Source organism: Ranitomeya imitator, chromosome 4, assembly GCF_032444005.1.
Source record: "Ranitomeya imitator isolate aRanImi1 chromosome 4, aRanImi1.pri, whole genome shotgun sequence".
NCBI lineage: Eukaryota > Metazoa > Chordata > Amphibia > Anura > Dendrobatidae > Ranitomeya > Ranitomeya imitator.
Window position 1 is genome coordinate 64,072,942 of NC_091285.1, and position 12,205 is coordinate 64,085,146.

At 46.2% G+C, this 12,205-nt stretch overlaps 1 pseudogene; it reads right to left on the minus strand.

The window, feature by feature from the left end:
- Positions 1-6,502: 6,502 nt before the first annotated feature.
- Positions 6,503-8,485, minus strand: LOC138674452 (polymerase delta-interacting protein 3 pseudogene; annotated as a pseudogene).
- Positions 8,486-12,205: the final 3,720 nt, after the last annotated feature.

Below are 12,205 nucleotides of genomic sequence, written 5' to 3' on the forward strand. Positions count from 1 at the left end.
GAGGAAGAAGGATCAGGGTGAGGAATATGCGGTCCAGACTCACGGCTTCTCAGACTTGACCATGTGGACAACAGGGTGCTGGTGGCAAAGTGACTGTGGTGGCAAAGTGACTGGAAGCATTATCCACTATCCAACCAATAACCCTTTGAAACTACTCTGGGATCAATACGTGGTGTGTTGATGAGTTCCCCTAGTAATTGGGACTGGAAGGTCGAGCAAGAAGATGTTGGTGTTTGTTGTCGCCCAATTTCAGCTTTCCACAGCCTCAGCCTCTGCATGCATCATCACCATCATGTCAACTTCCCATTTCCATGCACGTCCTGAATTTGGAGCCAACTTATATGTTATCTGTGTGTGGGAAACTCACAGTTTAAAATGTCTGGCCTGTAGGTAAAAAAATTTTTTTCATCAAACTGGTGTCAATAACTTAAGTAAGAGACAGGAAAAACAGTTCAATGGCAGACTCAAATGCCACAATTTGTAGCCCACAGATAGATTAGGCGATTGACGGAGACAGGCCACTCTCAAATATCTTGCCTATATTTTTTTTTTTTGGGGGGGCAGAAAAATTGTGTGAATAAGTAGGTTAAGGCACAAACCAAAACATTTGATGGAGGCATGATACCTTATGCTTATTAAAACTGATCTTGGTCACGTGATCAAGCCTGGGAAGAGAAGGTTAACCTTTTTTGTGCTGCCTGTCAGCAGGTCTCACAATGTATGTAAAATGCCCTGTCCACATAAAAATGGCGAGCATTTATATGAAAACGCACAATATATACGGTATTCCATAGAAATGGATTCTTAGTGGGATACCACACATCCTTAACTTCTCTTCAGACACCACCACTAGAACACAAGGGTGAATGTGTTTTCCGTGGTACAAGAGTCACGTTATTGTTTGCAAAGGGATGTTTGTGGTCTCAACAGAATTCACCTACCATTTCCTATGTCCCCCCCTCCAAATGAGGAGTACAAATAAATATAAATTATTAAAAAATTGTAGGGTTGTAAAGGAAGAGCAAATAGATAGTTGTGATATGGCATTGTGCCCTGTCAATAGTAGAGCACCTTTTTTAAATTACCAGCATTACATAAAAATTTTAAAATGCAGCTGAAGTTGATAAAAAAAATCACAATCTATGTCCTCCCAGCATTCCTCTGTACACATCTCAGTATTTAGATCACTATTACCGAGATCTCTTTCCCTTCAGTATTTCTCTGTCTTCAGATCACAGATATCACAAAATGCTTCAGCCGCGGGGCAACGAGTATGGCCTACGATTGAACAGCTCTGGATGACATTTTTACAGTGTGAAACATTAATTACTCATAAAAAACGTATTTGTCTAGATCACAGTCAGTGGACACGTAGTAATTCCCCCTCCCATTTACTGAAATATGAAGGTCTTAAGAGCCATTTGCAGGAATCCAGATATTAAAGCTACCAAACAACAAATAATATCTTTTACGTTGAAACAGATTATTGAATACATTTAAACAAGTTATTCAACATTTAATTAGCCTCCCTTGAAAGAACAGTAGAACCATAATCATGCTGTAACACAATACTAGAGCAAGTGGAAGACAGAAATTCTTGATGCAATAACCCAACTGCCCCACAATAAATGTGAACTGTGCTACAATGCTGTGAACAGGATAAATTGTCCAATATCTGTTAGGTGTCGAGTTCCAGCCGCCATCTCCATCTCCGCTGCGGTCTCCCATTCTCCTCCAGCTGCAGAGGTCATGCGCTAGTATAAACCTGTTATCGTGTGTGTGTGGATGTATGCCTGTTCTGGTGATTGCTCCTTAATCATTCCCATTCGTAGTGTTGTCGAATGCTCACAAATGTTGGAGCTAACTAGCGCCTGACAGTGCTATCCTAGACACAAGAGCACGATCCTACTGCGTCAAACCAGCAGCGACCGCCAGTGCAGTGCCGTGCGCAATCAGTGCGTTTTCCTAGCCTTAGTTAGGGTGGTTAGTGGTGTCCACCAGAGTGGCGTTGTACGCACTCTGTGCGGTAATCCTTAGTCAGTCCTGACAACCGGTTAGTGTAGGGTGGGAACTCCCGCTTGATCTCAGCATCTCCTCAGGCGTGGGCTCAAAAGCCACCAAGGGTCAGAGCGAGATCAATCACCAGCATAGTGGGGGTGAGTTTCAGGTATCCCACCAGTATACTTTTGCTGCACCCTGTGACTGCTAACAGGGCACAACATTTCCTTTGTTTCCCTGTGAATCTGTGAAGCAACAGATTTCATATGAGTTCATACCGGGTGACGGAACCTGCAGCTGCTGGATGTACCACTGCAGTCGCTGTTCGTCCACCATTACTAGCCAGACCCTGTTGCTGGTATGATGTTAGGGCTGGCAGAATGCACCAAATAAATATAAAGATAGTAAAAGGTGTGTTCCACCAGCCCTAACATCATACCAGTGCCAGGGTCTGGCTAGTAATGGCGGACAAACAGTGACTGCAGCGGTACATCCAGCAGCTGGAGGGCAGGTTGGCGGCTCTCGAGCGCACAACCTCAGCTGTGGATGTTACCGCAGTAGCTGTTCAGGCTGCTAGTGTGGCTGCAGCCAGTTTGTCCACTTCCACCCCTATTCCAACCTTATCCTGCCTCTCCCTGCCAGATAGGTACTCTGGCAATAGCAAGTCATGCAGGGGATTCGTGAACCAGTGTGCGATACACCTTGAGCTCCTGGCTGCATGTTTCCCCTCAGAGCGGGCTAAAGTGGGATTCATTATATCTCTCTTGTCAGACAGGGAGTTAAAGTGGGCTACACCGCTGTCGGAGCGTGACGAGCATGTGGTGCAGAGTGCTCTGCGGTTCCGGAGCACTTTGAAACGGGTCTTTTTGGGACCTCAAGTCACTTATGATACGGCGCTCCAACTTCTGGCACTGACACAGGGCTCATTCTTCGTCAGCCATTTTTCCGTCAACTTCTGGACTTTAGCATCTGAGCTGGAGTGGCCGGATAAAGCCCTCATCCCTGTATTTTGGAGGGGGCTGGCTGACCATATAAAGGATGCTTTGGCCACTAGAGAGATTCTCTCCACACTGGAGGAGCTAATAGCTGTATCAACTCGCATCGACCTTTGTTTTAACTAGCGAAGGTTGGAGCAAGCCCAGTGTAGGCAGAGGTTTTGGCTGGCTCCCACCTTCGCCATTCCTCTGGAAGTTCTGGTCCAGACGTCCGAGCCACATGAGGCCATAGAGGTGTCACGAGCGAGATCTAAGTCCCGGACCACTCATGCACTCAAGGTTTGTCATGTCTGCAGCTGGTCAGGAAATCCTGCTCCAGATGTCCCCAGTGGTAAGGGAAACATAAGCGTCTAGGGGTTGTAGAAGGAGGTACACTAGACACGGCGACGTTTTCCTCCAAACTGTCCTTCAAGGGGACAATTTCCCTTGGCCCATCCACACTTTTAGTAGAGCTTTGTGTGGATTCTGGAGCAGAAGGCAATTTTATGTCATCTGCCTTTGCCCATCAGCACACAATACCCTTGGTGAATGTCGCCAAACCCGTGACCGCATCAGTGGTAAATGGGTCAACACAGCCCTCTCAGATAACACACCAGATCATCCCATTTACTTTATCCATGTCTCCATCCCATCAGGAGATTATCTCTCTGCTCGTCATTCCCAAGGGAATTGATGACGTTCTCTTAGGGATACCATGGCTACGCTACCACTCTCCTCATATATAGTGGTCCTCAGGGAGAATTATGGGATGGAGTGAATCTTGTGAGGGTAGATGTCTGAAGAAGTGCGTTTAGGCTGCTACTACTGAGGTACCGGCAGATCTTTCCTCTCTCCCCAAGCACTATTGGCCCTAGGCGGACGTGTTCTGCAAGAGGGCTGTGGAGACCCTTCCACTCCACCATCCCTATTACTGTCATATTGACATCTTGCCTGGTGCAGAGCCTCCCCAAGGACGGGTCTATCCCTTATCTCTCCCAGAGATGGAGGCGATGACCCAATACATTCAGGAGAATCTGGCAAGAGGATTAATTAGGAAGTCAGTGTCACCTGCAGGGGCAGGGTTCTTCTTCGTGCGGAAGGCGAATGGAGAACTACGTCCATGCATAGATTACAGGGGTCTTAACGCCATCACCGTTAAGAACAAATACCCTCTGCCTCTGATATCTGAGTTATTCAATTGACTGCGGGGAGCGAGGGTATTTACTAATCTTGATCTGTGGGGTGCTTACAACCTGATTTGCATCCTTGAGGGGGACGACTGGAAGACGGAATTTAACACCAGGGATAGGCTCTGTAAAGCTCCTGCCGTTTTCCAAGACTTTGTGAACAATATCTTCCAGTATTTCATCTACTCTCCAGATATAGACTCCCACCGGAGAGATGTTTGCAATGTCTTTGACCTCCTACAGGCAAACTTCCTCTATGCCAAGTTGGAGAAGTGTGTGTTTGAGCAGGAGTCCTTGCCTTTCCTGGGCTATATCATCTCTGCCCAGGGATTGGCCATGGATCCTGCCAAGCTACAGGCTTTGATAGACTGGCAAGAACCCCATTCTCTTAAAGTGGTGCAGCCTTCATAGGGTTCATTAATTACTATCACCAGTTCATTCCCCACTTCTCAACTTTTGTAGCTCCCTTGGTGTCCGTCACCAAGAAAGGAGCAAATCCCAAATTGTGGTCGGAGGAGGTCTCCAAGGCCTTTCTCTCTATTAAGTCACACTTCGCTAGCGCTCCTATTCTACATTGCCCCGAAGTTGATAAACCATTTATCATGGAGGTGGATGCCTCTTCCGTCGGTGCTGGAGCAGTCCTCTTCCAGAAGGATGCTCAAGGTCGCAAGCATCCTTGCTTCTTCTTCTCCAAGACCTTCACACCTGCAGAGAGGAATTATTCCATTGGGGACAGGGAGTTGCTAGCCATGAAGTTGGCCTTCTCGGAGTGGAGACACCTCCTGGAGGGGGCTCGCTTTTCCTTCCAAGTTTACACCGATCACAAAAGTTTGTTGTATCTACAGACTGCCCAGCCGCTAAATTCTCGCCAGGCTAGATGGTCCCTGTTCTTCTCCCTGTTCCATTTCACCCTCCATTTTCTCTTCGGGGAGAAGAACATTCGTGCCGACGCTCTCTCCTGCTCTGTTGTGTCATCATCATCATCAGAGGAGCCTTGGCTTATTGTCCCTTCAGAGAGCAACCAATCAGCGACTCGGGATTTCCGTTACAGACCGACAGACAGACGGAAGAACCCCTTACCCCTTGGACGATTATATAGATAGATATATATCCTGCTACCGTATGTTCTAGTGTAATATAGTGTGTATTTGCTGTAATATCATAGTACTGCTACATGATTCTATGTATTACCGCTTATAGATACACTTATGCGTGTATTACAATTCCCTGTAAATGTACATATATTCTAATATGTTCTTATACACTGTAATGTATATATATTTGTATTCATTATAGGGAAAGTGTAGTGTGCATGTTTAGCCACTAGATGTGAGGCATTATCATGTGCCTAGGACAGTAAATAGTTAACCAGAACCAAACCAAAGAATGGTAGCCGTGCGGCACTAGAACCACAACTTTTCACAGGTGTGTGGATGAGCGGCGGCAGCGGCGGCTGCAACACTATCCAGAGAAAACAGCTCAGGGTGGTGCTCACAGAACAATCCACAGAGGACCAAAGGCTTCACTGACGGTATATCAGAAGAAAAAATATGGCACTCACCCCTAGAAATGTTGCGATGAAGTCCTTTATTTGCAACAAACAGCAATCAGGTACACATGGAGAGGCGGCAGGACGTGAACAGGAGAGGGTGCGGGGAACCGGTAAGGACTACGACCGTTTCACGCAAAGCGCTTCAACGGGTCCAGGTGGACCCATTGAAGCGCTTTGCGCGAAACGGCCGTAGTCCTTACCGGTTCGCCGCACCCTCTCCTGTTCACGTCCTGCCGCCTCTCCATGTGTACCTGATTGCTGTTTGTAGCAAATAAAGGACTTCATCGCAGCATTTCTAGGGGTGAGTGCCATATTTTTTCTTCTGATATACCGTCAGTAAATAGTTAACTATAGGAGGGGCTGCTGTGTGATAAGGTTAGGAACGCTTTCTGGTAGAAGGAGAAGTGCCTGAGCATCCAAAGCATCCACATGGGCTCTAAGCCCAGTACACCGTGGCAGTCAGTAATGTTAAGGAAGGAGAACCCAGTGTGGAGTACAGGGAAAGTACAGGATGCATACTGTATGGACTATGATGCAAAGATTGATTCTGACAAGAATGTGCTGCGATGTATGACAAGTAAAGTTACCCGTTTTGAATTGCCTTTGGACTGTGTGTCAGTTTATTTTGAAGTTACTGAAGGTAACTCCGAAGAATGGAGGGACATTCCAGAAGGAGCAGAAGACGGGACCACAAATACGCCCAGAGTGGAAGGTGATTTGCATGTACTGGTAGGCCATGGCACTGACTACAGCCCTGGTTGAGTCCCTTACAGTGTCATCAATTCTTAATATTAAATGCAGGTGGTTGGATGACTGCTGGCTGATAACCCTGAGGATTTAAAGAGTGCTTTTAAGATAGAATCAGGATCAAGTTCAGCTGGAGGATTTTAGGCAACACTGGAGGATGAGTTTGTGTTTCTTCAACATTAACCTTCCTTCTTTGATGGGGTGTCACTTAATCTTTGAAGTATTGGCTGGTCTGATGTTATCACACTACCATTCAAAGGAAGATTTCACTTCATTGGTTCTCCATCTAGGTATTTGTACCAACTACATCTTCCTTTCTTACAAACACAACCTCTGCAGCTCAGGAACTCAACAAGCAGGTGCTCTTCAAGGCACCCCATACAAAGAAAAGCACCACAATATCTTCCTCTGTGACTCTTGGATGCAAATTATTAATGGTCATTTTTTTGCCTTCAAATGAGCTAAAGACAGACTCTTTATGAGTGGGCCTTACTGATGAGCTGTGACACTTGTGACATGTGTCCGTGATTTGTTGGTTACAGCCTTTTTATGCAATAAAGGTGGCGATTCCCGAAGTGTCATGCTGAGTAGACATGGGAGCTGTGTATGCACCATTCTGTAACAATTTAGTAAGAGGAAAACTATAAAGGCACGGATGATTGACCTCGTGGAGACCAAAACATCCAACACCGCGGATGATCCGTGCCTTTATAGACTTTCTACTAGGCACTGCTCCTGATAGCCAGTTTCCTACTCCACACTGATGAGGGGCAAAACCCCCGAAACAGCTGTCTGTGGATGGATACCATGCTTGGCATAGGTGGTTTTCCTTTATTGGATGTTTTCCTTTATTAAATGCTGCCCTTCCCTTGGTTGTTCCTTCCCGGGGAAAGGCCTGGCTATTCACTGCCTGCATTGAGAAACACGTGATGGTGTCTCCGCAGCTCCTCTACATGCATTTGCATATTTGCGGGCAGTGTTCTGGATCACTGCATTGAGAAACACGTGATGGTGTCTCCGCGGTGTTGGATGTTTTGGTCTCCACGAGGTCAATCATCCGTGCCTTTATAGACTTTCTACTAGGCACTGCTCCTGATAGCCAGTTTCCTACTCCACACTGATGAGGGGCAAAAACCCCGAAACAGCTGTCTGTGGATGGATACCATGCTTGGCATAGGTGGTTTTCCTTTATTGGATGTTTTCCTTTATTGGATGCTGCCCTTCCCTTGGTGGTTCATTCCCAGGGAAAGGCCTGGCTATTCACTGCCTGCGTTGAGAAACACGAGATGGTGTCTCCGCAGCTCCTCTACATGTAGTAAGAGGAAAAGTTTGCCAAAGAGAAAATAAATTTCCAGACATTAATGGCCTTTTTTGCACATTGTTTGCAGCTGTGATCTTCATCTTCTTTGTGGGGTTGTGGTAAAGTTCCAAGTCGTCATTAATACAATCATTGTCCATATCTTGTAAAGAGGAAATATGTTGTTTCCCAGGTTCATGCTTAACTACGTTTATTGGCATTCCTTTAACAGTGTTCGTTACACTGGAACAAATAGTATTCGGCTGTGACATATGGATATTATTGGTAATATGTATGGGTGAAGATGAAGAACCTTGTGCCACGGGTGTGTTGATAGTTACCGCCGGTGCACTCCTCCTTAAACTTAGTTTTTCACGAGCATCCATCAACTTGTTTGGTTTTCCTCCAACACTCATCTGCTTTCTAGAATTAAGCATCTCACGAGCAAGTTGCACTTTTCCCTTTATACAGACACGTGCGTCTTTGGCAACATATTTCTTATGGGCATCTTTTTTTGCGGAGATTCAGACGCGCATCTGTTACACTGATCTTCTGACTGGCATGAAACGCATTCTTGTAATTGGTGGTGTCTAAATGACTAATCATTGTAGGCTGTATCCTGGATCTCATACCTCCCATAGCCACGGCTGTTATTAATCCTGTACATTCCCATTCCTGCCATCACCATGCCCCTTTTCCTGATCACTTCATCCAATGATTCATCCGCCATATTTTTACTAAAAACTTGCACCTTCTCAGCAGCAACTGTGTAGGAAACCACGTTACTGCTTTCCAGGGTGTTTATGAAACCCGTATAAAAAATAATTTACACAATATGTTGATGTGTACTCCTCAAAGGGAAATGTTTGTCAGCCCATACACTTAGTGTTTCTTCCAAGGGCGATTGAGGTGCGAACAAATTTGGGCCATGCCTTGAATTCACTTTATGGGCAAATTTTATGATATATAAAAAAAAAAATCTTTTGTTTCATGTGGCCATCCAGTATGTCGTTTTAGAGGGTTATTGGGGTTCATGCAACTATGTGGCCAGGCGGGCCTTGCATTCAATACATAAGCTAGCAGTAAACTAGCTTTTCATGTGGCCATCCAGTACATGGGTTCAAAGGCTTATTGGGTGCATGTAACTTTGGTGTACGGCAGGCCTTGCATTCAATGCATAAGCAAACAGTATGGGAGTACAAAATGAATAATGTGAACTTGGTATTCATGTGACCATCCAGTACGTGGGTTCAAAGGCTTATTGGGATGTTTGTAACTTTGGTGCAGGGAAGGCCTTGCATTCAATGCATAAGCAAACAGTATGTGATTACCAAATTAATAATGTGAACGTGGTTTTCATGTGGCCATTCAGTACATGGGTTTAAAGGCTTATTTGGGTGCATGTAACTTTGGTTCAGGGCAGGCCATGCATTCAATGCATAAGCAAACAATATGGAAGTAGCAAATGAATAATGTGATCTTGGCTTTCATGTGGCCATACAGTACATGTTTTCAAAGGTTTATTGGGGTGCATTTAGATAAAACAGAACCACATAGGGCCACATTTATGTACAGGTGCCACAAAGACTACTATCCATGTGGTTGTCTTCCAGATACACCTGGTGGATGCTCCCGTGCAATACTTAAACACAGAAAATAGGGACAATAAGTCCAACTATATAAGAAAATGTAAATTTTATTAATCAATACAAACAAAACATTATAGACTAGGATCAGGTAGTGATGGCTACCAATGTCCAGACATCCTGATTATATACTATGTAGTCAGTAAAGTGCTTATTGCAGAATTACTTATTTATGAGGGAATACATATTACAGGCCAAATATTCCAGAGATCATTGTAAATGTGCGCTTGATCAATGGAGCCTATTATCCGTCCCAGTCAGCATTGCTTACCCATAGTATATCAGAGTCCAGAAATGTGCCACGCCAACACCGACATGCATTTCGCCTTTCTTTCTCAAGGTGCGGTAGTGTGTCATGCATAAGGCCACATATAAATACCCAAATCTCCACGTGTCCGTAATGCCAGTGCATGTATCCGGAAGTATGCGCCAGGTATTACATCACTTCCGGCAGGGCGTGCCAATGAAGCAAGTCAGCCAGACCCGTCATAATGACGTTGCTGACACCGCTGGGTGGTGATGTATGCATGTCATTACGGATCATAGCAGAGATGAGAGCAGTCAAAGTGGAGAAGTGAGGAATGAATTGTCAATACTAGTTAGCAAAGCCAAGGAATCTCTGTATTGCTTTGACTCCAACGGGCAGTGGCCATTTAAGGATGGAAGAAAGTTTCTTAGGTTCCATCCTGAGTCCAGTATCTGAGATAATATAACCAAAGAAGGGAAAGGCAGACTGGTCAAAAACGCATTTCTCAAACTTGACGTAGATAGCTTCTCCCTAAGACTCTGAAAACTGCTCATCTGTGGGAGGCCAGATCCGGGGGAAATACCAAAATATCATCCAAATACACAACAACACAGGAATAAAGCAGGTCCCAGAAGATATCATTGACGAACTCTTGCCGGTGCATTACTGAGTTCAAAGAGCATCACTAGGTATTCATAATGTCCATCCCTGGTGTTAACCCCTTCCCGGCCCATGACGCCACGTAGGTGTCATGAAAGTCGGTGCCAATCCGACCCATGACGCCTATGTGGCGTCATGAAAAGATCGAGTCCCTGCAGATCTGGTGAAAGGGTTAACTCCCATTTCACCCGATCTGCAGGGACAGGGGGAGTGGTAGTTTAGCCCAGGGGGGTGGCTTCACCCCCCCGTGGCTACGATCGCTCTGATTGGCTGTTGAAAGTGAAACTGCCAATCAGAGCGATTTGTAATATTTCACCTATTATAACTGGTGAAATATTACAATCCAGCCATGGCCGATGCTGCAATATCATCGGCCATGGCTGGAAAGACTAATGTGCCCCCACCCCACCGATCGCCCCCCCCAGTCCTCCGATCAGTGCTATGCACCGCTCCGTCCTGTGCTCCGCTCCCCCCCGTGCTCTTGTCCGCTCCCCCCGTGCTCCAATCACACCCCCGTGCTCCAATCCAACCACCCTGCACTCCGATCCACCCCCCCGTGCATCATCCACCCCCCGTGCTCCGATCCACCACCCCCGTGCTCCGATCCCCACCCCCATGCTCCGATCCCCCCCGTGCTCCCCCCCACCCCATCATACTTACTGATCCTCCCGGGGTCCGTCCGTCTTCTCCCTGGGCGCCGCCATCTTCCAAAATGGCGGGCGCATGTGCAGTGCGCCCGCCGAATCTGCCGACCGGCAGATTCGTTCCAAAGTGCATTTTGATCACTGAGATATAATCTATCACAGTGATCAAAATAAAAAAAATAATAAATGACCCCCCCTTTGTCACCCCCATAGGTAGGGACAATAAAATTAAAGAATTTTTTTTTTTTCACTAAGGTTAGAATAGGGTTAGGGCTAGGGTTAGGGTTAGGGTTAGGGCTAGGGTTAGGGCTAGGGCGAGGGTTAGGGTTAGGGCTAGGGTTACGGTTAGGGCTAGGGCTAGGGTTAGGGTTAGGGTTAGGGCTAGGGCTAGGGTTAGGGTTAGGGTTAGGGTTTGGGTTTCGGTATGTGCACATGTATTCTGTTCCTCTGCGGATTTTTCCGCTGCGGATTTGATAAATCTGCAGTGCTAAACCGCTGCGGATTTATCGCGGATTTACCGTGGTTTTTCTGCGCATTTCACTGCGGTTTTACAACTGCGATTTTCTATTGGAGCAGTTGTAAAACCGCTGCGGAATCCGCAGAAACAAATGACATGCTGCAGAATGTAAACCGCTGCGTTTCCGTGCAGTTTTTCTGCAGCATGTGTATAGCGATTTTTGTTTCCCATAGGTTTACATTGAACTGTAAACTCATGGGAAATTGCTGCGGATCCGCAGCGTTTTCCGCAGCGTTTGCACATACCTTTAGAATTAGGCTATGTGCACACGGTGCAGATTTGGCTGCGGATTCGCAGCAGTGTTCCATCAGGTTTACAGTACCATGTAAACCTATGGAAAACCAAATCCGCTGTGCCCATGGTGCGGAAAATACCGCGCGGAAACGCTGCGTTGTATTTTCCGCAGCATGTCAATTCTTTGTGCGGATTCCGCAGTGTTTTACACCTGTTCCTCAATAGGAATCCACAGGTGAAATCCGCACAAAAAACGCTGGAAATCCGCGGTAAATCCGCAGGTAAAACAAAGTGCCTTTTACCCGCGGATTTTTCAAAAATGATGCTGAAAAATCTCACACGAATCCGCAACGTGGGCACATAGCCTTAGGGTTAGGGTTGAAATTAGGGTTATGGTTAGGGTTATGGCTACAGTTGGGATTAGGGTTAGGGGTGTGGGGGGGTTAGTGTTGGAGGTAGAATTGAGGGGTTTCCACTGTTTAGGTACATCAGGGGTCTCCAA